This window comes from Babylonia areolata, chromosome 28 (genome assembly GCF_041734735.1).
Source record: "Babylonia areolata isolate BAREFJ2019XMU chromosome 28, ASM4173473v1, whole genome shotgun sequence".
NCBI classification, from domain to species: domain Eukaryota; kingdom Metazoa; phylum Mollusca; class Gastropoda; order Neogastropoda; family Buccinidae; genus Babylonia; species Babylonia areolata.
In genome coordinates this window covers 14,420,828-14,428,327 of record NC_134903.1, presented here as the reverse complement: position 1 = coordinate 14,428,327, position 7,500 = coordinate 14,420,828, and positions in this window count along the sequence as shown.

Genomic DNA, 7,500 nt, shown 5'->3' with positions numbered 1-7,500 from the left:
TCAAGTCGTGGCTTATTTCCTAGGACAAGTCGTGGCTTGTATCCGAGGACAAGTCGTGGCTTATTTCCGAGGTCAAGTCGTGGCTTATTTCCGAGGTCAAGTCGTGGCTTGTTTCCGAGAGAGAGAGAGAGAGAGAGAGGGTGGGAGAGTGAGAGAGAGAGTGAGAGAGAGGCAGAGACAGAGACACAGACACAGAAACAGACACAGAGAGAGACAGACAGACAGCAACAAACAAACAGACAGACTGAGAAACAGAGACATGGAGACAGACAGACAGACAGACAGAGACACACAGACAGACAGACAGACACAGACAGAGAAGGATACAAACACAGACAGACAGACAGACAGACAGAGAGAAGGATGCACAGACGGAACAGTACTCTGAAGCAACAGCCGTTGGGTATCACAAGTTTATTCATCATTATTTGTTCTTTGAACTCCACACACATACACAAAAGGACAACAACAACAACAACAATAACAACAGGCCATTCAACATATTTCCATGAAAGCAAATATTTCAAAAGTACACACACACACATACACTCACGCACCCTCCTTCCTTCCCCCCCGCAACCCCCCCCCCACTCCCCGGACCCCACACACGCATACACACATGTGAACAGAGAGAGAGAGAGGTAGAGGTAGAAAGAGAGCGAGAAAGAGAGAGAGACATAGACAGAGACAGACAGACAGACAGAGAGAGAAAGAGAAAGAGAGAGAGAGAGAGAAGAAGAAGAAATGAAAGTCACGTAGTGATCCACACAGAATATTCAAAGGCACTTTCACTTCGCCTTTCAAAGGCTTGATGCAGAGAGAACGAAGAAAGGAAGGAAGGAAGGAAGGAAGGAAGGAAGGAACTGAGGAAAGAAAGAAGGAAGAAAGGAAGGTAGGAATGGAGGAACGAAATAATGAACAAACGAACGAAAGAATTGTATTGCTATTAAGCTCTCCAGCCTATTAAGCAACGCAAAATGACTATTAGCAAATCAAGCACAGAGAGAGAGAGAGAGAGAGAGAGAGAGAGAGGGCGGGGGACTCACATAAGTGAGTATTTATTAAACATAAGACACAGCTCACAGCTCACAGTTGAATAAACGCTTTCAGTCGACAACAATTAATCAAGAAGTGGTGGCGCTGTAGTGTATAGCGACGCGCTCTCCCTGGGGAGAGAGCAGCCTGAATTTCACACAGAGAAATCTGCTGTGATAAAAGAAATACAAAATACAATTACAATTACAAAATAATCACAAATCGTGCAGAATTACGTCATTTGCAGATATATGTCACCCCCCACCCCCATTTTCATTCATTCACTATAACGAGCTGTTCACAATTAGGAACCGCCCACATCTGCAAGTCAAGCACAATAATTATAAGTCACGCATCAAACACGTCATTCACAAACCATTCACCGATGCAACGTAATTCACAACTGTAAATCATTTCCAAACATGAGTCATCCACACACACACACACAAGTTTCAATATTTCAAGTTTTAATTATCCTTTCACTCCTATTGGAGTATGGAGGATTACTGCCAAATAATCTTTTCGTGCCCAGAACAACAATGTCACATAAAAGTTGAGAAAAACACAAATGTCTTTTAACTCCAAAAGTATAACTAGACAACATTTGCAAATCTAATCATCTTACTTACAGCTAAAATGAATTTTTTGCCTCCTTTGAGCATATTACAAAAATTAAAAACCGATTTTGGAGACAAATATTTTTTAGGAACATATCTATTTCGTAACTGATCATAATTGGGACATTCCATTATAAAATGAAACTTATCACCAATCACAGACATGTTACAAACCTTACAAAGCCGTAACTCTCGTGGTATGCCTTTGTGTCTCCCTGTTTCTATTTCCAGCTTATGATTACTACTTCGAAATCTGAAGAAGCTGATAACATAATTATCAGGCATTTGACTTATATATTTTTCTCTACCAAATCCACTTTTGAAATTTCGATAAAACACACACACACACACACACACACACACACACACACACACACACACACACACACACACACTCCTTCAAAAACACGGTTCCCAGCCATACCATTCCCCAGCATCAAAGTCATTCCGAACAATAAGAAATTCTCACCTATGAATCATTCCCAACTCAAAATATATTCACAATTCAAAGTCACTCCCAAAATTAGGTTATTCCCCCAAACAGCAAGTTATTCCAAAACAATCAGACATTCCCAACTTTTAAGTTATTTTAAAGTCATTTTAAAGTTTTAAGTCATTCCAAACTTTATGTCATTCCCAATCATGCCATTCCTAATTGTAAGTCATTCCCGGTATAGTCATTCCTAAGTCAATGCGCGCGCAAAGCGCACACGCACATACACACAACATACTCAAGGCATAGGCAAGACGTTTATTTTATGTGCCCATCTGAGTCATTGAAACACTGCACACGTGTGTCTTTGTTTTTTGTTTTTTTTTGTTTTTTTTACATACACTCCAGACAAAAGAACGATGTCCAAAATTTTTTTACTAGCAAAAAAAAAAAAAAAAAAAAAAAAAAAAAAAAAACACCCTCGAACAAACAATTCATGTCAGTTCAGTATCTCAAGGAGGGCTAATCCATATACGCTACACCACACCTGTTAAAGCAGATGCCTGACCAGCAGCGTAACCCAACGCGCTTAGTCAGGTCACGAGAGGAAATAAATGAATAAAAAAAAACAAAAACAAAACAAAGATAACTAAATGGAAAAAAATAAATGAACGGACAATTAATAATGATAATGATAAAGATAATGATAATGATCTCTATCATAACAACAAAAACAACAATAATAATATTAATAATAATAATTGTTGGTCTTGTTGTTGTTGTTGTTGTTGTTATTGTTGTTGTTGTTATCATTATTATCATTGTTATCATTATCATCGTCATCATCATTATCATTGTTGTTGTTGTTGATATTATTATTATTATTATCATTACAAGCAAACAAGCGTACAACCCTCGAACAAACACGCAATTACACATTAACAAGTCTTTTTTCCACCAAAAAAACTGACGAAATCTTTTCCACTAACAACAGATAAAATTCTCACGAAAGAAAGAAAAACAACAACAAAAAAACAAACAAACAAACAAACCCGCAAAACAACAACAAGAAGGAAACAACAACAACAACAACAACAAAAAACCTGTTTGCAGAAGAAATAAATTAATGAAGTTTCAACAACATTCGTTTCATTCTTTCAGAAAAAAACCCCCAACCAAACAAAAAAACAAACAAAACAAAAACAAAGAAACAAACAAAAAAAGGCGGAATTTACAACAGAATATGTTTCTTTTTCCTTTTTTTTTTTTTTTTTTTTTTCGAAAACAGCTTCGTCCGGTGTCGTCCCAAAAAGGACCACCAGGAACAAACATCACAAGGAATTCATTAGCAACATCATTTGTCGAATACAAATCACAGTCTCTGTCATTTTTGACTCACTTGTGTAAACAAAATGAGTCTACGTTTTAATCCGGTGTTCGGTTGTCTCTCTCTCTCTCTCTCTCTCTCTGTGCGTGTGTGTGTGTGTGTGTGTGTGTCCGTGGTAAACTTTAACATTGCCAATTTTCTCTGCAAATACTTTGTCAGTTGACACCAAATTTGGCATAAAATTAGGAAAAATTCAGTTCTTTCCAGTCATCTTGTTTAAAACAAATATTGCACCTCTGGGATGGGCACACACACAAAAATTTATAAAAAAAAAGAAGAAGCCAAATTATATGCAAACTGAATTTGCTGTTATATTTATATATTTTTTTATTCTCTAAACTTGACACTTTGATGTGATGTTCTGACACAACAAGAGCAGTCATTTTTTATCATTTTTTGTTCAAACAGGAACTTATTTTGCTAAGCATGGAAGTTATATTTCCTGTGCATGTCTTAGGTGCAGATAGTAAAAAAAAAGGGAAATTAATCTGTAATAAATGCTAGGGGGGTTAATTTGCTTTAAACTGATCTTTCTCATCTTAAACATTACATTTTGAAATTATACTCAATACATAAAAAGCTTGTGTGTTTAACTCTCAGTGTACAGGGCTTTCACTATGTTCATTCGCCCAAGTGATCTTTTTGCCTAGAAATAATTGCAAACGAAATATATGAATTAAAAAAAGAAGAAGGAAAAAAAAAATAAAAAGAAAAAAAATTAAAAAAAATTACACAACCCAATTTCATTTAGGACAGTTCCAACGCTTTTCAGGTATTTGTTCTGATGTGTGTTGCTACTGTATACTGATGAAACAATTGTAAATTAATGCAGACAGTATTTTTTTCCCTCGTAAGAAGATTAAAACGAAATCGGTAGCATTCTGGTTGTAACACAGACAGACACTGAAAACTTATCAATTTCACCAAACGCGAAAAACAAAAGGGGTGAAATGAAATATAGGCGGGTTGGAATGTCTAAAATTTGATGACTAGTTTGTAAAATTTCGATAGCAGTTTAGTCACAACAGTAGATGTATCAAAACCCACCTTATCTTTTTTTTTACGATCATATGTACGCACAAAGAGAATTATTTGGTTAAATAATTCATTGGTTAGATCGACAGAGAACTCTGGTAAGCAAGTTTTCCTCAGAAGTGCACGGTTACATAATTAAAACGCTGAGAACATGCATTAATTCATTGCAATTTAATCCCAAGAAATTACAGTCACTGACAAGCTCGATTTTGCCGTTGTGTAGACTTATGAAATATTCTGACTTGACCCTCAAGAAAATTACCATTTTACACTTTTGGGCTTTCAGATTTTAACTTCCACATTTCACAATATTTCTTCACTGCAGTCTAAACCACCCTGCAAAACACGGGGCTGTCTCAAGATGATTATCGCGCAGTCATAGATTCAGGAAAATATTACCACCGTGTAATCTCACAATCATTTTCCAAACCTCATAGGCAACAGTGGCCAATCCATCTACATAACCTTCAGAGCTGGATTTCTCGCCGTTTAAAAAAAACAATCCAAACATTATCCGGAATGATTTTCTCCATATCTTTCCCCCTACATTAATTTTGAGCTGAGTACACTTTTGAGATTTCGTTATTGGCCAAGACACGAGATTTAGCCTCACTGTACATGTTTATTGTCACGTTCAATATCTTACCATTGATTCTATACCACATGTTAGTAAGTTTGGACATAAAAACGCACTGTTAACCATATCAAAAGCCTTTTCATAGTCACAATTTAAAAGAAAGAAAAGAAAAAAAGAAGAAGAAAAAAAGAAAAGAAAAAAAAAAAGAAAAAAAAAAAGAAAGGAAACACGAGGTAATATACTTTTTCAAATTTGATAATATTTGTTTTATTATTTCATCGATTTGTGTGTGTGTGTGTGTGTGTGTGTGTGTGTGTGTGTGTGTGTGTGTGTGTGTGTGTGTGTGCGTTTCTTGTTCAAACAAACAAACAAACAAACGCCAGTGATAATTTTTTTTAAATAAACAGAATGATGCTCTATCGTTGAGAAATAACTTATGCACCCAACTTGCACCTGTTTCAAGAACGCTCTCTACATACTTTCAAAACGTTCTTTCCGTGTCCTTGCAAAGAACGATCCAAAACAAAATTTAATCAGCGCAATACCGGATGCACGCATACAAGCATTCACTCGCACCCCCCGCGCCCCTGCCTCCACCCCCCACCCCCCAACCCCCCACCCCTTACACACACACATGATGGAGTGATGGCCTAGAGGTAACGCGTCCGCCTTGGAAGCGAATTAATTTGAGCGCGCTGGTTCAAAACACGGCTCAGTTGCAATATTTTCTCCCCCTCCACTAGACCTTGAGTGGTGGTGGTCTGGTCTCTTAGTCATTCAGATGAGACGATAAACCGAGGTTCCGTGTGCTAGCATGCACTTAGCTCACGAAAAAGTACCCACGGCAACTAAAGGGTTGTCCATGGCAAAATTCTGAAGAAAAACGAAAACAAAAAAAACCAAACAAACAAAATAAATAAATAAAAAAGGGGGTGGCCCGAATTTCACACAGAGAAATCTGTTGTGACAAAAAAGAGAAATACAGTATATATATATATATATATATATATATATATATATATATATATATATATATATATAGATATAGATATAGATATATATACACACATATATATACATATGCCCACACCATTCCAACTTAGACACTGTATCAATGATATCTAAGAACACTTGCGGCGGAAAAACAAAAACGAAAATATGACGCAGCATTTTTTAAAAATTATTATTATTATTATTAAAAAAAAATCTTTTCCTCTTTTTTTTTTACATAGAAAGACTGTTGTATAATTGTTTGCACTGGTTCAGACATTTTCGGAGAAGACAATAAGGCGGGGGGCGGGGGGGGGGGGGGCGGGGGGGGGGGGGCTGGGGGTGGGGGGAGGTGTAGCAGAAAGAAAGGAAATGGTGCCTCTGTGAATTGAACACAAGTACTCACAAGAGCACTGCAGTCCACAGCACTACAACAACAACAACAACATCTACAACAACAACAACATCTACAACAACAACAACATCAGCAACATAAACATAAACAACATCATCCTCATCAACGTCGACAACAACAAAATCCGGAAACTTCGAATTTGATGGTAAATACAAAGTCTACGTACACGGACACACACACACACACACACACACACACACACACACACACACACACACACGTACACACACTCTCGGAGGATGAGGCCTCGTCTTTTTCCTCCACCGTGTAATTAATCAATTAAACCTTCCCCAACCGAAGAAATCAGATACCCTTTCACACTGTGGACTGATGGCCTAGAGGTAACGCGTCCGCCTAGGAAGCGAGAGAATCTGAGCGCACTGGTTCGAATCACGGCTCAGCCGCCGATATATTTTTTTTCTTTCTCCCCCTCCATTAACTAGACCCTGAGTGGTGGTGTGGACGCTAGTCATTCGGATGAGAAGATAAACCGAGGTCCCGCGTGCAACCTGCACTTAGCACACGTAAAAGAACCCACGGCAACAAAAGGGTTGTTCCTGGCAAAACTCTGTAGAAAAAAATTCACTTTGATAGGAAAAACAAATAAAACTGCACACAGGAAAAAATACAAAAAAAAAAAGAGAAAAAAAAGGGTGGTGTTGTAGTGTAGCGACGCGTTCTCCCTTGGGAGAGCAGCCCGAATTTCACACAGAGAAATCTGTTGTGATAAAAAGAAATACAGATACAAATTACTCGGTGGGTTGAGGAAAACCCGAGTAAAGCGCCTTGCCCAATGACACACCAGCACGCCGCATCACAGACTTGAACTCTGGTCACTGATGAACCATTAGGTCAGACGTCCAAATCCTTGCCCTGTGTTCTTCTTCTGTATACGTATTTGGCTTACACCTCAGGCGCTGTCGTAACTTGACCCTGTCTGAAATGTCCCCTGCGTAACCGTTCTCTGCTCCAGGCCGGGTTTGAAAAAAAAGTATTTCTGTCCAACAAACA